Below are 22,315 nucleotides of genomic sequence, written 5' to 3'. Positions count from 1 at the left end.
AAGATGTACGCTACCATGACCAGAAGTTTCCGTTTTAACCTATGACCACACCTTATGCACTGGGATGGCTCAAGCATAGTACTTTATAGTAAGGGCATTTGGTGAAAGAGATCTGTTTACTTTTTAGTGGCCAGGAAGGAAAGGGGGAAAGAAAGCCCAGAGTCCTAATGTTCCCTTTGAGGATACACCTCCAGTGACCTCACTACTTTCATTAGTCTCTATTTCCCAAATATCTCCTCTTATCCCAGTAACATTGGAGGATACTGACCAAGTCTTTAGCACAGGAGACCCTGAAGGATTATTCAAACGATAGTATATACCCTTACTCCAGGTTTAACATCCAATGACAACTCTTGTCTGTGTCATCACATGCTTTAATAACGGTAAACACTAATTTTGCATTCCATTTTTACAGCACATTAGTATTCTAAAGACAGAAACCCGCATGACTGACCATTCAAGTCTTTCCAAGGGGAAAGGGGAAGATGTGGTTACAGTCTGATACAATGGCCTTAGAAACCACTTGGGGGAAAACTAGAAGTGATGGGGAAATGGTATGTTGATATTATTAAATGGAAACATCTTAGGGACACAGCATGCAAATTTCCTGGAACACATCACAGACTACAAGGGCTTTGCTCGCCTTCTTCTACCTCAGCTTGTTTTATTTTGGAGCCATTTTCTGTTTTTTTAAAGTTTTATACACCCATTAGTACCCTTCTTAGAAAGTTTCACCAGGCAGGTATCTTTTCTACTGGGGAAAGCTGTAACTGTGAAATTAATAGATGTGGCTTTATTATTTATTGTATTGTTTGTTGTATGTGTAAAGGGTATGCATGTGGAGGTCAGGGGACAACTTATGGAAGTCAGGTCTTTCCTTCCACTGTGTGGCTTTTGGTGATCAAACTTGAGTCACTAGACACTTTGTGTGCCATCTCTCCAATCCCCAAACTAGTTTTAGTTTATAGAGGACAGAGGTAAAAGAAGAGCTACTTTCCAGAAGTCTTTGTAACATAGTGTTTTGGAAACAACCTTTAGAATGGGGATTAGAAAAACAAAGACCAAGGAGAATGTGTACTGAATGTGAGCACTTACCTTTCTCTGCTTTTGACCACATATAGGATGTGACAAGCTGCCTTAAGCTCCTGTTCCTGTGACTTATTTCCCATGATGGAGTCTGTGTTGACTAGTTTCTTGTCAACTTGACTCGAGCTAAAGTAATTTGTGAAGCAGGACTCTTGGATGAGAAGGTTCTGGTCTACCGGCAAGCCTGTATATTATATTCTTGGTTAATGATTGATGTAGGAGGGCCCAGTCCACTGTGGGTGGTGCCACTCCTGGACAGGTGGCCCTGAGTGTATAAGAAAGTAAGCAAGTCGCAGGGAGCAAGTCAAGAGGCAGCATTCCTTCTTGACTTCTGCTTCAGTTCCTACCTCCAGGTTCTTGCCATTAGTCCCTGCCCTGACTTCCATTAGTGATGGAGAGTAACCTGAGAGTTGTAAACTGAAATAAACCCTTTTCTCTCAAGCTTGCTTTTGCTCATGGTGTTTTATCACAGCAATAGGAACCTTGGCTAAGACAGATTCTAACTGGAACTGTGAGCCCAAATAAACCCTTAACCTATCAGAAAAAAAAAAAAATCAAATAGGTTATGAAAATGTCCTCGTGTTTCTAACCACAAAGAATTGATACATACTCAAGTGACAGATATGCAAATTATCATGATCTTATTATTGGCCATTGGGTTGATACATTATACCATACCTTGCAAATATATGCAACTACTACATGCCTAATTACATCCCATATCTTCATATGTGTCCACTTTGAACAGTATGAACTTCTCAACAGTGTTGTAAAGTTACATACTTAGAACATTGAGAACTAAGAGGCTTCTATGCACTCCCCATGAAAAATGTCTTTTAGTAGTACCCTGTAATGTAGTTGATTTTTTTCCCTACCTACCTAATTCAAAATAAAGAATAAAACCCATTTTATATCTTTTTTTGTTTTAAAAATGTCCTTTAATCTTTTTCTTTATTCTTGAGAATTTCATGTAGGTGTACAATGAACTATGATCATATCTATCCCCCATCCCTCTCATTCCCCCATGCCTCCCTCCCCCATGTTAGTGCTGACCATTTACATGGGCATGGGACATCCACTGCATCATGAGAAAACATGGATTCCCACATCCTCCAAAAAAGAACAATTGTCTCTTTCCCAGAAGCTGTCAGCTCCTCAGTAAGGGGCGGGCCTGGAAATCATTACCCACCTGTCTTAGTCAGGGTTTCTATTCCCGCACAAACATCATGACCAAGAAGCAAGTTATGGAGGAAAGGGTTTATTCTGCTTACATTTCCATACTGCTGTTCATCACCAAGGATGTCAGGAGTGGAACTCAAGTAGGTCAGGAAGCAGGAGCTGATGCGGAGGCCTTGGAGGGATGGCCTTTACTGGCTTGCATCCCCTGGTTTGCTCAGTCTGCTCTGTTATAGAACCAAGACTACCAGCCCAGAGATGGTCCTACCCACAAGGGGACCTCCCCTCTTGATCACTAATTGAGAAAAGGCCTTACAGCTGGATCTCGTGGAGGCATTTCCCCAACTGAAGCTCCTTTCTCTGTGATAACTCCAGCCTGTGTCAAGTTGACACAAAACTAGCCAGTACACCCATCTGTTGGGGAGAGGCCCTGGGTCTAATTATATTTGATGTTAATTCCGTTCTCCTGTGAGGGGTTGTGAACAAGGAATGAGTCAGCACTTAGGTGATTTCCTGTAAACCTGCTTCCCACCATAATTTGTAGAATAAAGGAGAGCTGTTGATTGGGCAGATAAAGGGAAGTGGAGCAGAAGGTGGGGAGGGGGGAGAAGAAGGAGAAAATGGAAGAGAGGAGGCAGAGGAGGAGGAGGAAGAAGAAAAGCAGAGCAGAAGCACAAGGCCTGGAGAAACCGCAAGTTCTAAGGGGTCTCACTGATGTGGAAGGTGGTAGTGTAGTGGTAGATCTACCCAGTCTCAGCCCACAGCATGTATTCATATTAACCAAGTCGTGTTTTCATTGCCAGGGCATATTTGGGTTGGAGATTTACCACAACACCGACCTGTGCTGGAATTTGTCTGGCTTGAACCTCTTGTGCGATGTGAGTTCATGTGTGCAATATCTATGCCGTGTCCAAAAGACAGTGTTTCACAGCCCTGATCCCCATCCTCTATCCATCCCCCCTTTCTGCAGAGTTCCATGAGCCACGGTGGGCAAGGCAGGGAGGAAGGGGGTTGTATATACTAGGGAACCACTCTGCTGCTGAACCACACCAAACCTCTTATATCTTGGATTTTGCTGTCAGCTACATTCTCAGCATCAGTAGATACTGCTGAGTCAGACATGCTTATGAAAACAGAGTGGCAGGGTGGTGACTTGAGTGGGTTGACTCTTACTACACCTGGATCTATGTCATTTCAGCCACCACTGACACCAGTGACTTGGAGTAATCCATTCAACCTCCTTCTGGCTTGTTTTCAATAACAAATGGGGTGGGGGGGGGGCTTGGGGAAGGGATTATAGATCATTGGTATAGTGTTCGCCTTGTTTGATTTAGGCCCTGAGTTTGATCCCCAGTACCACACAATTACATAAGTTTGGAATCTTAATGGTACCCTTGTCATGAGTAGTAAATACACTGGCAAAATAAAACTATATGGAAAACACTGCATAGTTTATAAATGGGGTTGAGATGATGATAATGTCATGTTCAGTGTTAGGGTCTGGTTCAGAAACCATCCCTATTTGTGGTTTTATAGCAGCCCCTTCTGTTTACATTCTGCTCGCAAACTTAATGTGTTTAGTCAGATTGACGTTGGTTCTCATATTTCTTTGACAAAAGACTGGGAAATTTGTGGTTTGGCTTTTTTCTTTTGTGGACATAAGGGGCTGTGCATCTAATAAGACTTGAAGTTGACCATGTTCACCTTCCCTCCTCTATTTCCTGTGTCTGAACCTCTTTTGTCTCCTTTTTGCCAATTGGGAGTCTCCTTTGATTATCTAGGATCTTCATGCTGTTTCTTATTGCAGTTTCTCCTTGAGGGAGGTAGAGCCTCTTGGTCCACACCTTTATCCAGGGATGGTCTAGGGTCCACTGACTGAAAGAACGTGCCTTAGGCAGGAGGTAGAGTTCAGCGGTCAAGCATGTGCTTAGCAGGTGCAAGGCTCTGGGTTCAGTTTCCAGCACTAAAAACAAATAGTGCACTGGAATGTGCTAGAAGCGATAAGATGCAAGTTCAGGAGACTTAGAGGCCTGGTAAGAAGAAAGGGGTCCAGACATCCCAGGGTCCTCGTGGAACTTCATGGAGTCGGGAGTTTATCTATCAGTGGGGTGGGGCGCCCAAAGTGGAGCAACAGTACAGCACACAGAACTGGAGTGGCACCAAGTCTCAGGATGGGGTATAACTCAGAGAATCATAACTGATCCCGTCCCCAATTCCCCGAGAGCTCTTTACTACTAATCCCTATCACATGTGCACACATGTGCACTGTGCATGTGTACTCGTGCATGCTTGAGCACCCCTCTGTCTGGTCAGTTTAAGACCTCACTGTCCTTCTGACCTATTGTCCCACATTTAAAACTCACTTCTGCTGTGACCCAGCCTTTAAAAACCTTGGAGTCCATTGGTGGGTTTGACGATCACCTCCCAGTTTAGTTCATAGTGTCCTGACACAGACTGGTTAATGTTTGACTTTGCTTTAACCCAAAGGACCAGCTCTCTGAGGTGAGAGAATTGACTTCCAATGAGGTGGCAGCAACTTGGAAAGGGTCTTCTCTGACTTAGAGGTAGCCAGTTCTAGGAAGACAAAGGGAGTGGCCTCCCGTCTTCAGACTGTGTTCACCTCTACGTATAACACTTCATTTCACTGAGATAGTGGTTTCCAGTGATGGTTGTCAGGGTTTAAAATACCACATTTAATTCTGTCCAAAAGAACCTGAGAGTCTGATTCCATGAGTGTCTGAGTGTGATGTTAGTTTTCATCCCTGGTCTTAAGTAACTCTGAAAACTACACACACACATACACACTTTCACAAATGCATGCATAGATATACATAAATAAATGGACACAAGTAGACATGCATATATCAGTACATGCACACATACTTTTACATGGTAGTAGACATGCGCATAGTATAGATACACATTTTCACATACCCTCACACACACACACACACACACACACACACACACACACCTAGCTCATTGTGGAAAGCACAGTCTAGAAGAAGCATCGTGACCCCATCATTGCATAGTAACAACATGGGAAATCTGGTTTAATTTTATAACATCTGAATATGCTTTGTGATATCCTTGTGAATGGAGGAAGGGGTTGTTTCAGTCTAAGAGTCAGGGCCTGGTCTCCATATCTGTCTAGCTTTCTGGTTGTGTTGGTCATCTAGGGTCTGTGATAGGGGGTGTAGCTCAGGACTGATGACTTGTCTACTCATGCTTAAGCTGTGAGTTCCATCTTGGCATGGGGACAGAGCTGGGGACAGGGCCTAGCACAGACCTCTGAGAGCAATTTCAGATTTGAACTGTATCAAGTTGAAAAGATCTATGTATCTCTCTTTTTTTCCTTCAGATTCTGTCTTAAATTGTGTGCGTGTGTGCACTGTCAGGAATATGCTAACTTATCCTTTCAAAGAATTTTGACTTTTTGCTACCAAAGAGACAGTTGAGAATTGTTTATTCTCTAGCTAAATTTAAATATCTTAGTTTCTGCACACATATGGCCACATTTACAATATATAAAAAATTATCACCAGACTTGTGAGTAAAGGAAATCTCAATAGTATCTCATAATTCCTACCTGAGCACCAGAAAAACATCATCAAAGAAACTTAGTTCCATAGAGAAGTCTCTGAAGGGCCATAGAGATATCTAATTTTGTAAGGGTGCTTGCGGCCAAGGCTGAAAACCTACTTCTAAACCCTGGGACCCATGTGGTAGAAAGAGAGAGAAATAACAGCTGCCGCTTGTCCTTTGCCCTCCACACGTGTGCTGTAGCATCCATATACCCAGAATAAATGTAAAAAATAAAGAAAAAAGGAGAGGTGCCTGAAGAGTTCAGACAAGTAAGATGAAGATTTATCTGCTCCACATTTCCACATGTCTCTAGGTCTTTCTATAATCTTAGAATGCGGAGCACTCAACAAATGTTATACTTCAATAAATAATTTTGAAAGCCCACATACACAAAATTGTTTTTGTTAGGTTTCTTTGAGTGTCTTCAGAAGTCCATATGGAGCTGTGGTTTCGTGGGAGCTGGCTCCTCTCTTCTGGCAGCCTGACTTGCGTGTTCCATGTGGGAAGGTTTTGCTCACCTGCCCCAGGGATGGTAGTGGGTCCTTTCTGTCCGGGAGAGGCTGCCAGACTGAACGATGGTGCAATTAACTTGTGCTATCATGAAATGTTCAAACATGATTCTGTTTATGGGTGATTTTATGGCATGAAGCAATATGAAACTTCATGAGTTTTCTTTTAATGCATGCCTCTGTGTGTGTGTGTGTGTCTGTGTGTGCGTGCATGCATGTATGCATGTACATGCGGAGGTTGGAAGACTACTTCGGGGAGTCTGTGTTCCCCTTTTACCATAGGTGATCAAACCCATGTTGTCAGTATGGCTCTGCACTTTTAACCACTGAACCATCTCACTGGCCCTCATTCATGATTTTTAGTAAAATCATCTCTCAAATGTCTCAAATGTCTGCTATTTACAAAAATGTAACTATACTTGTCACTGCTTAAGTTCTTACAGTAAGAAAAGAGGGTTTAGCATGCATGTCTAGTACAGGCTGGGCTGTAGCTCAGAGGCAGAACACTTGCCTAGCATATCCATGCACCTGGATTTGAGCACTGTAAAAAGTGTGGTGTTTTTTTTTTTTTTTTTTTTTTTTTTGAGGATCATAACATGTTCTGTACTTATCGGTAAGCAGAAGTTCATGTTTTTAGCCACAGTGAGCACCCTGAAAAATGTAAGCAAAATGCATTTATCTACTCAAAAAGGAACTCATCTTGCAAAACATAAGGTTTTTAAACAGCTCAGTTTTGCAAAAGGATGAAAGACTGGCCCCAATGAGAGTCTCACGTTCATTTTCAAGGTTCAGTGCAGCTCATAGTTGTTCCTGCTTCCCCACAAGCACTGATAAAATTCTTGTGGCTAAAATGTGTTGGGTCAGGCCTGCCAGCAGCAGTGAAATCGTGGCAACATTCAGCTTCTGCAGTGACACGGGAGGCTTGGCTGCTCTAGAATGTCTTTTTCAATGTGAGGAGGTTCTACGATAAAAACCATCAAAAACCAAAATGGACTCCTTTGAGCCCCCCCCCCCAAAATATACGTGACGCTATCAACCCAGAACACTGTCGTTCTCAAATCCCATTCTCGAATCTGTGTTCTGATGAACACAGAGGTGAAATTCATCCAGAGTTAAAATTTACCCCCCCCACACACACCTCCAGAAAAGAATCTTTTCTTTATGGATGCTTCTGGAACTGTCAGCACTTATCTCACAAATGGTTCAAAATATGACTCTGCAGGCCGTCACTTATCCTGACAAACAGGCGTTGTGAGTGCCCACCAGCAGCAGTTCCCTTTTCAAAGCCAAGCAGGGCAGTGTCTTACATCTCTTACATCATTGAAATGACCATACCCAGTGATCAAATTTAATATCAAGTTGATATTTTTTTTAATGGCATGATGGTGTTGAGAGGTTTATCTTCACAAGGGATCAAAATAACTCACTTAAAAAAAAAGGCCCAATTTTTATGATCTCATTTCATATCAGCCATCCTAGATCACTGGAGATCTCCTGCAGTGCGCACGGAGCATTCTTTGGGTGATTTGACTGTGTTTAGACACTACTGCTTCTATCATAACTGGCTCTGAGTCAGGTTCCTGGATGATGACAGTGAGTTTCTCAAAGTTCACATTTGTGTCAAACCAAGTTATTTTGCCATTTACCAACCCCTTTCTTTTACTACAGACTTCTCTATGCAGTGTGGCCTGTACTTTTTTTTTTTTTTTTTTTAAGCCAATGAAAGTTTTGAAAGGCAGGGAAAAGGTAACTAATATAATTCACATGTTCTCTTTTCTTTGCGATGGAAGTCTGTCTTAAGACGTCTCAAAACATGGCCCAAGTTTGAGCCTGCATGTTCCCAAAGTTTGCCTGTGTCAGCAGCTAGGCAGAGACTTGGGACAGTGACAAGAGAGTACCAAAAAGACCCAAGGCTCATAGCAGTCACCATGGCATCTGGCATTTCCCACTTCCATATGGGAAGAACTGACCCTTTCCCATCAGCTGACTGGGAATGGACTGACCATGGGCTTCTTTTTTTTTTTTTTTTTTTCATTTTTCCGAGACAGGGTTTCTCTATATAACCCTGGCTGTCCTGGAACTCACTTTGTAGACCAGGCTGGCCTCGAACTCAGAAATCCGCCTGCCTCTGTCTCCCGAGTGCTGGGATTAAAGGCATGCGCTACCACGCCCGGCGACCATGGGCTTCTTAAGGAATGGACTAAGTTGTGTCACTGGACATACTCCTGCAGCCTCCTAATATGGTGTGGATTGCCTACATGATCCCGCTTTTCTTCCTTCCGAGGTCAGATACCCTCCTGCTGGGAAGCCTTCCTTGAGTAGCCTAAGGGAGGTCATAGCTCAGAGTTGCCTCTTTGGAGAGATGCAGAGGTCAAGTTCCCAAGGTATCTTAGGCAACCATGTAGCTCTCCTGCTGGCTCCTCTACCTGCCTTTACAGCTTCATTGGCTTCATCCTGGGGAGAGTCCTTATCTGTATTCCCTCCTTATGGGCAAGGATGTATCTTTACACAGTGTGTTTGGAAAAGGCTCATAAATGACCCAGCCATTGAGTTGAGTACCTCTGCATCTTACAGCTTCTGAGTTGAGCCCAGTTAAGTAGTCTTGGAAGAGGGGTGCTGCTAAACCCCATATATGGGATTTCCTCTTTCTTATTTTTTTTCTAACCCTCAGACCCCAGTGCTTGTGTGAGAATGGGGCACACAAGGGGCTGGAGTGGACAGAGATGCTGAATTAACCCAGAAGCTCAGCTCTGGCCAGCAATAACGTTAAAGTTTTAGAACACTGCTTCCCGATACAGCATACTCTTCTCTTTTTTTTCTATCTGAACCTGTCAGCTCTAAGTTCAATCCTGAGTATCAAGTCACCGTATAACCAGGAAAGTTTGATCTAACATTTATTTATTTTATGAGCATACAAGTTTCTTATAGATACATCAAAATAACTGGCACCAAAGGAGTTGGTTCTGCGTTGTAGAAAACAAAGCCTTCTGCTGTAGTACATTTTTCCATTAAAAAAAAAAATCATGATTTTTTCCCCTCAGTCTTGCCAGCAACACTCTAAATGTAAGAGCTAGATTTGCAAGTAGGCTTATATTCATATTTAGAGAATATGCATATTCAGAGGCTTATTATTCAGGAAATATTTGGTTATCTTCAGACTAAGTAAAACTTACGGCTAAAAATAAGAGAGGTAAAATATAAATAGTGGGGAAAGTTAGGCAGCAGGCACAGCAGTGGTGACAGGAATAGGAAGGTAAGGATGGGAAATAAGCCTTAGATGGTTTAGCTTTTGGGTCTTTACACTACCTGAAATTCCATCCCGTTAAGTTGAATGCTGACTGGGCACCTGGCACACATGAGATAGCAAAACCTAACTTCTACCCTATGCTTTTAATGTTGGCTAAGCAAGACATAATGAACCAATATGGTGACCCCAAAACATTCTTCTCTCTTCTGCCATCTTGAAATTGCTATGGAATTGAGAGTTTGACGTTCAGTTCAAGGGGTAGATTCTGACTTGTTTAAGCCTGTCTTATTAGTTCCCTCCTTCCTGCTGAACGCAAACACCCAAGATTAAATGTCAATATAGAATTCTTTCCCCTATAGTGATCAGTTTGGGAATGATGTAGGACCCACCTAATTGTTGAATAACAAGAGGTAAAAGGAAGTCTCCTGAGGGCTCTGGGGAAAAGTTTCCTGGCTCCTAAAACTGAATAGATAGTGTTCTATCCATAGCCCCCAACAATTGTGGCCCCTGCTGTTTGTCTCAACACAAAAGTTTCATCATAGCTGGGCAAATGCGTCCTAATATCTCTGTGGGTTTGAGGCCAGCCTGGTCTACAGACTGAGTTCCAGGACAGCCAAGGTTACACAAAGAAACTCTGTCTTGGGGGAAAAAAGTTGAATCACAAATTGGTAGACTCATGTAGAGAGGGATAAAGCTTGACTGACTTTTCTGAGTTCTGGTTCATAGTAGCTCTTCCTTTCCCCTTCATAGCTCTTCTCTGGATACTGACCCAGACCCTAAGTGTTTGTCCTGGCACTGCAGCTAGACTTCCGTTACTGTCCCTAACTTCAAAAGCCCGAGTCCCTCTCTTTCTTCTCTCTATCTCCTTCCTCTGGGTACCTGCTGTGTTGCTCTGTCATTGGTTTTGCATGTTGTTGTTTATTTGTTTTTCTTCTTCTCTCATCTACTAATAAAATGGTCACTCCAACAACAACAAAAAGTCCAAGAGGACACATTGTGGCCATTAAATATAAGGACCCTAAGTCCTAAGCTAGAAACAACCCAGAGAATCCCAGTGTCAGAAGAGACCTCAAGTCTTGGGAGTATCTCGAGATTTCTTGTATAGATTAGTCCTGAGAGGCAAACTGCCAGGCCCGGAGTCTGACAGGCAAGCTAAGCAGGCTTAGGACCTGGTTTTCTGGAATTCAGATGGGTTCTTTGTGCTACGCTGAACAGTTTCCTTTCTGAAGCTGGGTAATGAAACAGGCAACTGGTATTTGAAAATGTCAGCATCGGAAGACGGGCGAGGAAAACACTGCATTTTTATTTCATGGGGATTTGGGAAACTCATAATAGAAATTTTGGATATTTTGTTTTTAAATAAGACTGTAGCCTTTACTAAAAGGTTGAGCATATGTGCCTGTGTAAAACCACCTGGGGGGAGTGGTGCTGCCAAACGCCATGCTCCGTGGAAATTAGTGAGGTTCAACCCAACCTTGCTCCCCCCCCCCCCCCCCGACTGTGACTTCCCTCGCAGCTAACAGACAGCTGGGGCTCCTTCAAGTGAGACTCCACACCACCGCCATCGACAAGGTCAAATCCCAGGGCACAGTCAGATCTGTAGGGTGTCCATCCTGGCTTCCCCTACACTTTCTGTGAAGTATGGCTGGCTTCTTCATATTCTGAGTTAGTCTTTGAATTAGGGAGATAGAAGCATTCCTTAGAGCCCCAGTGTGCTAACACTGCATTCCCAGAGTCAGGTGGCTCCAGTCCTGTTTCCCTTGTTTTATTTTAATTGCGCTGAGATTTTAAAATGCAGTGTTGAATCTCGGAGACTCCAGGTTACTGTTACTAATAATCTCCCTGCTTGCCCTCGGGTTTACTCTGAAGACCAGAAGAGCCAAGGGTTGGGAAAGTAACATGTGAGTTCTACAGCCCATCTCTCAAGATCCGAGTCAGGCCCTCAAGGAGCCAGAAGCAGCCCACTAGACTAACATCCTCAGATTGCCACTAGGCTGCTGGTGCGGGGGAGGGGGTGGAAACCAGCCCTTTCTTGAAATCTGTGGTGTAGATATTGGTAGTGCCATGCAAAAATCCTGCCATAGAATGTCTTAGATTTATCCAGTGAACTAAAACAATAGACCAACACTGGATTCTACCATCTCTTTTAATTTTTCATTCCTTAGTTATCGTTTGTTTTTTAAAAATTTATTTACTATGTGGGTCGGGGGGGGGGGGACGGTGGAGTTGCAGCATACCATGGCATGGATGTGGAGACTAGAGGACATCTTGAGCGGGTCCGTTCTCCTCCACTACCACGTGAATCTCATGGATTAAATTCAGGTTGCCCGGCTTGGCAGCAAACACCTTTAACTGATGACTGTCTTACTCATCCCAAACATGTCTTTTATAGGGATGCCCCAGATGTAATAAGACCTATAAAATGCCAAAAGAGAAAACAGCATAAACAGCCGAGACTAATGAAGCCCATTTCCAGGTGGTGCCAGCCTTATTGGAGTCTTTAGTGAATAGGGTGGGGTTGGGGGGCATCGCAGAGAACTCTCATGAGGTTAACAAAGGACATGGAACTGTTTCTTGAAGCCTGGCATTCATGTTTTGACCAGCAAGTCCCTCTCTTCTCAGACCTCTTGTGAAGATTCTCTTACCGCCAGTTCAAGAACCCTGCAGCTTGTATAGCCTTTGTACCTTGGCTTAACCACTTAAATGTAGGTCATCTGCGCTTAGCCAAAACATCTCTTACAACCTACCCTCTAATATTTAATCTGTTTTAGATTGTATTTCCCGTGTTTGTATACTAGCAACCTATTTGAAAGTAGTTGGAGTTAGTTGTTTATACAAATATATTCTCTGTCCAAAGATAAAGGGGAATGAGTTTGGGGCAATACAGATAGCAACAGGAAATAGGATGGCCTGGTGGGGAATTAGCTTAGCCAGTGGAGTATAGGCCATGCACGCATAAAGGACCCTAGAGTGGATCCCTTGAATCCAAGTACATAAGCCTGCTGAATTGGCAAACATTTGGAATTCCAGTGCTGGGTAGGCAGATCGGGTAGATCCTTGAACCCTCTGCCCAGCAAGCCTGGCCTTACTGGGGATATCTAGGTCAGTGGGAGACCCAGTCTCAAGGAAGAAAATGAAGAAAACAGGGTAGACAGCAACTGAGGAGCCACACCCAAAGTTGCTCCTTGTGTTGCCCAGGCTGGCCTCAACTTCACCATAATCATCCTGCTTCAGTCACCCAAAGTGCTGGAATTACAGCCAGGAGCCACCACATCACAATTTGAACATTCACTTTGAAAACACCGGCCATTCACCCACTGAGTCCCCTAGTCAGGTTGCTTAACCTCTCCAGTGATTTGCTGATTTCCATTTTCCGGCATCCTGTTGTTTATCCAGTTAATATCTATCCTCACAGGCTGTATTTTGCTCTCACAGAAAGTACTGGGAAGTCTGCTGCCCTTGGTAATTTGCTGCCCTAGGCAGCTGCTTGTTTGGGCTCAGTTCTCCCAGCTGGAGTCATTGTTCCAACTTATTTGTTCGGTAACTTGTTTCTTAGGGCCCTTGCCTATTCTCAGAGCTCACAGGGTAGGCCTTGGTATTATTATTATTATTTTTATTTTTCTACTTAGCAATTATGTTCTTTTATAAACTAGCTAATGGGAAGAAAAATGAGCTATCAGATTGGGAGGAAAGTATTTAAAATGCTGTCATTGCGTGTTGGTGGGTAAAGTGCTTGGATGGAATATTCTGGTTGTCTACGTGGATGATGCTCATCCCAGGAATGGTCCTTCATCCTCAGCTTCCTCCTCTCTTCAGGTGTTCTGTGTCATTTATTTTTCTGTGGCCATGATAGAATACCCCAGCATTCAGCAAGTTAGGGGAGAAAGGGTTTATTATGACTTACATGGCTTACAGTCCACTGCCTCAGGGGAAGTATGGCACCAGGCGTGTGAGTCTGATCCTCTGCACACGGTAAGCTGAGAGAGAAGAGGAAGTGGGGCCAGATGGAGAGACAGGAAGTAGTCAAAGAATGGCCAGTGCCAGCAAAGAAACTTGACTGAGCAGTGTCTACAATCATTTTTTTTTTTAAGTTACCATCTGCTTGCTAATAATGTTTTAAAAATCAGGACCCGAATTCAACCCCTCCAGATTGTTTGTTTAAAATTATTTGGTCTATCTAACAAGTGGTGAGAAATTACCAGGAGCTCCGAGAGAAAACTCCATAATTCATTCACACAGACTCGACGGTTTAAATTAGGCAAACGTATCATCACATTTATTTTAGTCCGTTTTCTTCTCTTGTTTTGATCTGCTGTTTGACTTTTTTGCCTTGCCAACCCAGATTCAACTGTCTGCAAAGACATCTCGCTATCACTTAAAAATCAGCTCCTTTTCCCTAGCTAATCTGGTACTCGGAAGAATTAAGACAACATTGCCTAGCTGTACTGTTGACTCACGTGCAACCCACAGAAAGCTAAATCGCTTTCGTGTGGCTGATTAGGTTTTATAGCCATGTCCCTGATGAACATATGCTCTTTCAAAATTGACAATAATTCTCTCAGTTTAAACATTTTAGTCTCTGAAATATAGAATATGTACAATGCACAGGAGATAAATTTTTATTTATTTATTTTTTGGTTGTGGGGGGGGCAGCACGTTCATTTTGTTCTTTGAGACAAGATCTTTCTATTTAGTCCCAGCTACTCTGGAATTCACTATGTAGACCAGGATGGCCTGAAACTCACCAAAAAATCTGCTTGCTTCTGCCTCCCAAATGCTGAGATTAAAGATGTATGCTACTGTGCAAACATAATAATAATTGTTATATAACTTTAAAATGCATATTTGTGTCAAAGGGGTTTTATTGAATAGTACACGTTAGGAAAAGAAAGTATAAATCTGTAAAACCTGACTTCTAAAGGACATAGTCTTTTTGTTATTACTGTAATAAAATACTCAAGGCTGGGATGATGCATAAAGATAAGAGGTTTACTTTGGCTTGTGATTTCGAAAGTCTAAGAGCATGGTACCAACATCTGTTTGGCTTTTCTTGAGAACTGGGTGCTGTCTCTGTGTGAAACAAGAGTGTGCAAAAGGAATAAAAATACAAGACAGTGTGTGTGTGTGTATGTGTGCGTGCACATGCGCACCAACTTGTTTAGTAATAGCCAGCTCTCATGAGAACTAACCTTTTTTTTTTTTTTTTTTTTTTTTTTTTTTTTTTTTTTTTTTTTTTTGATTTTTCGAGTCTGTAAACTGGTACTCATTCTATAGACCAAGCTGGACTTGAACTCAGAAATTTGGCTGCCTCTGCCTCCCAAGTGCTGGGATTAAAGGCATGCACCACCACAGCCCAGCAGGACTAACCCATTCTTATTGGAGCTACATCAATCCCTTTCTATGAGTGGACCCTACCAGGGCATAATTACTTCATTAAGGTTCTACCACCTGACAGCACCATTATGCTGATGACCAAAGCGCAACATGAGTTTTGTCAGGACAAGCAGAATGTACACTCTGAATCCCCACCGCGCCTTATTCATCTGTTGCCACAAACCTGGAGATGAGGGACACCAACTGTTATGGAGGCCGAATAACCCGAGTGATTCTTTCTATTTTTAAAATAAATTCTAAAACTCTCTTTATAGAAGTCTTGTGTCAGTAGAAATCTGCAAGCCCCTAGAAAGTAGAATTCTTATTATTTTATAGATAGATAAATACTAGAAAGTTCATTAAACCCTGAAATCCTATCTATCACCATGTCTAAAGTAGGATTTTAAAATTCAGATTTAATCACCAGAAGTACAACTTGCCACAAACCACCCCAATAGAGATTTCCAGATGTTGACAGCAAAGCCACATTTATTTAATCAGCCTTAGAATGCTCAATTTGACTAGCCAATTGGTTTCCTCTAATTAATCAAAAAGCACAGATGTTTAGCTTTCTTTCTACCCTCACAGGTAAAACAGACATTCTAATACGAGTTTGAAGAAATGAGAAACTGTGTAGACCTGTGTTCAGTGTACAGTAATTACATAGCTCCTGTTATTCTTTTGATCAGTACATAAAAATACTAGGTCGAAGCCTTCAGAACCCCTAACCTGGAGCAGGTTCAAAGTATGCCTGTAGTGGGGTATATTTTGGGAAAGAGAAAGTGTCTTTTGTTGCTTTCAAAAGATTAGAGGGAATAAAAAAAACAGATGCAAATTCCATCAGTTGCTCCTACCTATCTTTCTGCTGCCTACGAATCACCCACAGACCCGTTACTTAGCATCGTCTGTTTCTGTCTTTTAACTGTCTTCTATTGCTACCTATTACCTTCTCACTCGAGAATAGAATTTTTATCCAATCACTGTCCGATTTACCCATGGCCAGTGGCAAGGGTCAGAGACACCCACAGGGATGGCAGAGGGGAAACTCTGAGATAATAGCCAGTGGTCACTTAGACAGCTGCCAACATTAGATGCTGCGTATACCTGAAGAAGCAGCAATTTTGTAAGATTCAGTGTCATGGAAGCTGAATCCAGACTCAACCAGGTTAAAGATTCAAAACCAAAGCTCTGTCAATTTACCCTCGTTTCTTCTCGTGCTTTTCTAAGCACGTGTCAGATAATGAGCAGGAGGCTAGGAAATGGCGATTGCAAGTTTCAACCTATACTTGACTCTATACAACACACAGTTTGTTTCAATTTCTACTTAGAAGCCTTTGGACTCAAGAGGCACTTTCTAGATATTAGAAATATTTTTTAAATAGAGTTCCCTATGGCCTTGCGCCATATTATTGAGTGTTGGGGGTTTGAAGTGTTAAGTGTTAAGCCTGATTTTGAAGAGTATTTTAACAAGATAATTGTATGCCTTCCTTCTTTCTATGTCTTCACCTTTGTTGGTCACCTACCTGATGGATCTTTCTCTTTGAAACACTGTGGCCTCCCTGTCACGAGTAAGAAATAGCATACTATAATTACCGCTGTCTCTGAAACCTCGGTTTTTATATTCCTCTCTATGTGACTTTTCTATGGCACAACAACCATCTATTACAGTGTGTAAGTCTCACTCACGGGGACAGACAGGCCTTCAGCATGCTAATGAGATCGGGGCATGCTCGCCAGCACACAAGCCCTGCTCAGTGAGGCTCGGAGGCTTTTTCAGATAGGACATGTTTCAGACAGTTTTATCTGCACAAGTTCCACAAATCATACACTCAGGCAAATTATCAGCAATCGAGAGAGTCCACAGTTCCCAGCTGGAGCTCCTCTGGAAAACAGACCCCAGCATTAACAGGACGTTTTCTGAAAAGGTTCCCTGTGGCACCTCTGTGCAAGGATGTTAAGCCAAACTGCTGCTGATATGGAAACCGGCTGTTTGAACTATAACTCAGTTAGATATGGTAATAGAGGAAGGCCGTGATAGCGTGATGCAGGAAGTGACTAAACGTTTAATGTTCATTACGAGGCAGTATTCCTGGCCTCAGGAAGGTGATGTGGGTGGTATTGTGTGGGTGAGTGCAGTGAAGCAGGTCGGGGAGACTTTGAAGGGACTGAGCCCTTGTCTTTCCTTCTTGAGTCTCAGACATGATAAATATTAACTTGTTCAAGATCTGGCTTCATGGTCAATCGTTGACAGGATGTGTGAAACATTTTGCAGCACCTTTAGAAAACAGTACTTTCTCAGAGCTGTTTATTATCCCACTTCCTAAATAGCCATGAGAACTCATTAGGGTTGGGATAATCTTCATAAAGCTGATGGAATTTGGACCTGAAATGACGCAAAAGGGCGCACGCATAGACCTTTTTTTTTTTTTTTCCAAGTTTAGGGTTCTCATAGATAAGTGATGTTGCTTCATGTTCTCACCTTTTATGACAATCTGTCTGTCTGTCTGTCTGTCTATATATCAGCATGGTGCTGGGGATTGGAACCTAAGCCATTGCATGTGCTAAACAAGCACTCTAATACTGAATTGTATCCCCATGGCTTTAATATTTTATTTATTTGTGTGTGTCTGTGTGTGTTTATACATATGTGTTGCTCATGGACTACCTGATCCCCTGGAGCTAGAATTACAGGTTGTAACTAGGGATCAAATAATTCCGTAAGAACAGTATGCTCTCTCTTAAACCTCTGAACCAATCTCTCCAGCCCCATTTTTACATTTTAAAGGAAGTTAATCCCAATAGTACTTTGTGTAATTTTAGAGAAAAATTCTCTTAGAAGGCAAAAAAATAAAGAAAAAATAAAGAGGATAAAATCTATTCAAGTTGGAGCTGGAGAGATGGTTCAGCGGTTAAGAGTACATACTGCTCTCGATGAGGCTAGAGCAAGTTCAATTTCCAACGCAGTTGTGTGTGTGTGTGTGTGTGTGTGTGTGTGTGTGTGTGTGTGTGTACGGTAGCTAACAATCATTTGGAACTCCAGCTCCAGGGGGATCTCTCACCTCTAGCCTCTTGGGAAACCTGTACTTGTTTGCATAAACCCAACACACAGACCACACACATGTGCTCCTGTGCACCCTGACAAACACATACATATAATTAAAAATAATGACTATTTCTTTTCATCTATTTTGGCTACAATACAATCTTTTTCAAAATCTCTCCGTGCTAACTAGCTGTAATTCCCTTTTCATAATACTGGAAACCTATGCTCTAGGTGACCTGGGAGCTAAGAACGGGCTCTGAGTTTTGAAAGGATCATGAACAATCCACAGAGCTCATTTGAGGGCAGTTAAGTCTAAAATACAGGCTGATTCTTTGCAGTAAATAAATACTTACCCTGGGAGTGTGTCCCTTCAGAGAAGGCACTGTGTGTTTGCCCTGTCAGATGTTACAAAGGTGAGTAAAACTATCCCTGCCCACCAGGACTGGAAAGGCCATGAGACCACTGAGCAAGAGATGGAGGAAGATGGTGTTAGATAAGGCTCCAAAGGAAGAGAGCGGGGGGTGGGGGGGGGGGGGGGGGGGTAGGGTACAAGGAGTGGCTTCCTAAGGAGGTATTCTTAAGATGAACCTTGAAGATAAGAGATTTTGAAGGATTAGGTGGGCAGGGTGGAGAGATGTCAGAGACCTAGAATGAAGAGTTCATCTGTCCCTGTAATAGCTACACCTCACTAGAAGGCAGGAAAGAGGGGAGCAAGTTCTAGGAAGAGGCTGTGCTAGGCAGTTTCAGCTAGTAGGGGCGGGAAGGACAATGGTTCCCATCTTCCCTTGGCGTTTGACATGACCGTTGTCTCAGGAAGTGACAGGATGTGTTCTAATCACGGAACAAAACTAACCTCCTCTGCAGGCTGAACCTACAAAAGATGGTAGCTCTCCATGATAAATCTATGAGTGATGTTAATCTGTGCAGTCACCATTAACAAATAGAGCGCAAGTCTCAATCTATTCCTTGGAAGTCTTGAAAGTACTCTTTAACAGCCGTACAAACAGAAGTAAGCCACCCAGCCTGGGGAGGGTGCCAGGATGGCAGAATTCCACTTCTGAATTTGTCCTTGGCTCAGTAAGTGGTTGACCTTCATTCAGCTCCAACTGCTCACTGTCTCAGTTTTCTCTGCTATGAAATGGGGACCGCATTCGTTGCCTAATGTCTGTCCATAGACACTTTTCAGTGAAAGGAGAAACTTCCAGTTTCCTCCATCGTGTTTTTTACTGGGGGAAATGAGATGATCAGAATTAAAATCAGAACGTAAGAGCTTTGCCAATCACATGACTATCTTTTCAATGCATTTATTATTATCGTATGTGGGGATGTGCACACGTGCCCTGGTGGAGACCTGATGACCTTTGGGACTTCTACTGTTTGGGTAGTCCCAGCAATTAAACTTGGGTTGCTAGACTGATAAAAGAAATGCCATTACCTGCTGGGTCATTTGGCCAGCCCTTAAGTGATTACTGATACATAACACAAGGTCTGAAGACTGCTGAAAATATTCAGACTCTCCCAGCTGATCGCCCCTCTTCCTGTCCCTTACCCACTCCTCTCTTTCCTTTATGAACACTTTAGTTCTCCTTTCTCATTCTCCTGAGTGCTAGGGTTATAAATCAGCTGCCAGTAGTTTCTAAATTAAAGTTAGGACGCTTATGTCGTTGTTGTTATTATTACTGTCCTGGACCATGAGATCACATGTCCATTCCTCCAAAGCCTCACCTAATCCACCCAGTTTTGTGTGCCACTCAGTGCCAAGAGTACAAAGGGAAGAATCCTGTTCTGTCCTGTTCTGTGACAAGGTCTACACCCCAGAAGGTGGGCTCCACAGCCAGGCTTTGCCATCACTATACACAGCTGAAGGAGGCACTAAACTCTCTTAATGAAAGCAGCAAACAGGGCTGGAGACATTGCTCACTGGGTGGAGGGCCTGCCTAGAGTATTTGAAGCCCTGGGTGGGGGGGTTATGAGCATAAAGTCAAGTATGGTGGTGTTTTCTGGAAGTAAAGATCGGAGGATCAGAACTTCAAGGTCACCCTGGGATGGATGGATAGATAGATCGATCTCAAGTTGGTGGCCTGGGCTACATAAGAGTCTAACATACAATCACAAAAGGGGAGGGGGGAAGAAAAGCTTGATACACAGTCCCATTGTATCTGGGGCACAGGCTGGAATTCTTAGACATGCTAAACTCTAAAAGGCTTGGGTGGTAATAGACTTCTTTTATGCAAATGTTTCTTTGCTGAGAACTACTTAGTAAATTTCTCATTTATTTAACTATCTATCTATCTATTTATTTATTATTTATTAATTTTGTTTTTTGGTTGTGGTTTTTTTTTTTTTTTTTTTTCGACAGGGTTTCTCTGTTATAGCCCTGGCTGTCCTGGAACTCACTCTGTAGACCAGGCTGGCCTCGAACTCAGAAATCTACCTGTCTCTGCCTCCCAAGTGCTGGGATTAAAGGAGTGCACCACCCTCGCCTGGCTTCATTTATTTTTTATTTTTATTTTATGCACATGGCTGTTTTCCCTGGTTGCATGTATATGTACCATATTGCATGCCTGGTGCCTGCAGAGGCCAGAAGAGGGTATCAGATCCTCTAGAACTGGAATTACAGAGGGTTGTAAACTCGGTTTCCTAGAATCCATGTAAAAAGCCAAGTGTGGTAGCCTGTGCTCATAATCCTGGTCGGTGCTAGGGAAGTAGGGATAGGTGGGTTCCTGGGGCTCACTGGCTAGCCAGACTAATGTAAGAGGTGAGCCTCCAGCCAATGAGAGACCCACCCCACCCCTCTCAACAAAACAAAAGCAAAGTGAGAGTTGTGTAGATGGCTTGGAGGGTGACATTGCTTGCAACAGGGCTTGATGACTTGAGTTCAGTCTCCAGGAACTCTGTGGCAGAAGGGAAAGTTATCTTCTGATTCCCACACATATACTCACCACATCCATAGTCACACCCAGCCATACACACGCACACACACACACACACACACACACACACACACAAACTATTTTTAAGGCTGGTGGCACCTGAGGAGTGATACTTGAGATTGACTTCTGGCATGTTCTCTGAACATGAGAGAACATATGTATGCTCACACATACCTATGCATATCATTCCTGTGGGCTATATGTTTGTGTCCTGTCACCTGAAGATTTATCTATTGAAAGCCCAGCCTTCTCTGGGCAGTGGTGATGCACGCCTTTAATCCCAGCACTTGGGAGGCAGAGGCAGGCAGATTTCTGAGTTCAAGGCCAGCCTGGTCTACAGAGTGAGTTCCAGGACAAACCAGGACTATACAGAGAAACCCTGCCTCGAATAAAATAAAATAAAAAAATAAATAAAAAGAAAATAAAAAGAAAGAAAGCCAGCCTTCAATGTGGTGGTGGTGGTGGTGGTGGTGGTGGTGGTGGTGGTGGTGGTGGTGGCGATGATGATGATAGGACTGGGTCATAAATGAGGTGGAAGTCCCATGCATAGGACCAGTGTCCTAGTAAAAGCTGTTTGAGTAGGTCTGTCACTTCTGTGCTGTGAGGACACAGCAAAATGACCATTGTCTCTGAACCAGAGAAGTGAAATTTCCCAGAGGCAGAATCTCTTAGCACATTGTTTTCCAACACCCTAGCCTCCCACACTGTGAGGAAAGAAATGTCTGTCCCTATGTCTCCCGCTATATGCTACTTTGTTATGATGGCCCAAATGGGCCGAGAGCATCATCCTATAGACATGGATTAACACTTTTACACTGTTCAACAGATTGAAAGAGAGCAAAATTTCAGTTGCTGATAAGCAGAATCTAAAAATGTCTTTAAACCAGGGCTCAATGATGAGTCCTTAAGTAATGGTAATATGAAGAAGCCATGAGACTACATGAAACATAGAAGAATCTGTGTAAAGCTGGTGGCATGTAGGTCTGAGGAGATGGCTCAGTGGTTAAGACCATTCTTCCAAAAGACATGTGTCTCATTCTTAGCATGCACATGGCCGCTTACAACCATCTGTGACTCCAGTCTCATCATATCTGATGCCTTCTTCTGGCATCTCTTGGCCAGGCATGCATGTGGTATATAGACACACATGCAGACAAAACACCCACATACATAAAAACAATAATAAAAGAGGAAGAGAACACCATGCAGTTAAAATGTAGCACTTCAATGATGCAAAAGCATGCATACATGATATTGCAAGTTTAGAGTTTAGTATGTATAAACACAGGGTTTCACGTATGTATAAATGTGGAGTTTCATGCATGCATAAGTGCAGGGTATCACCCATATATAGAGAAAGAAC

This window comes from Mus pahari, chromosome 2 (assembly GCF_900095145.1).
Source record: "Mus pahari chromosome 2, PAHARI_EIJ_v1.1, whole genome shotgun sequence".
Classification (NCBI taxonomy): domain Eukaryota; kingdom Metazoa; phylum Chordata; class Mammalia; order Rodentia; family Muridae; genus Mus; species Mus pahari.
Note: the sequence above shows the minus strand (reverse complement) of the source record.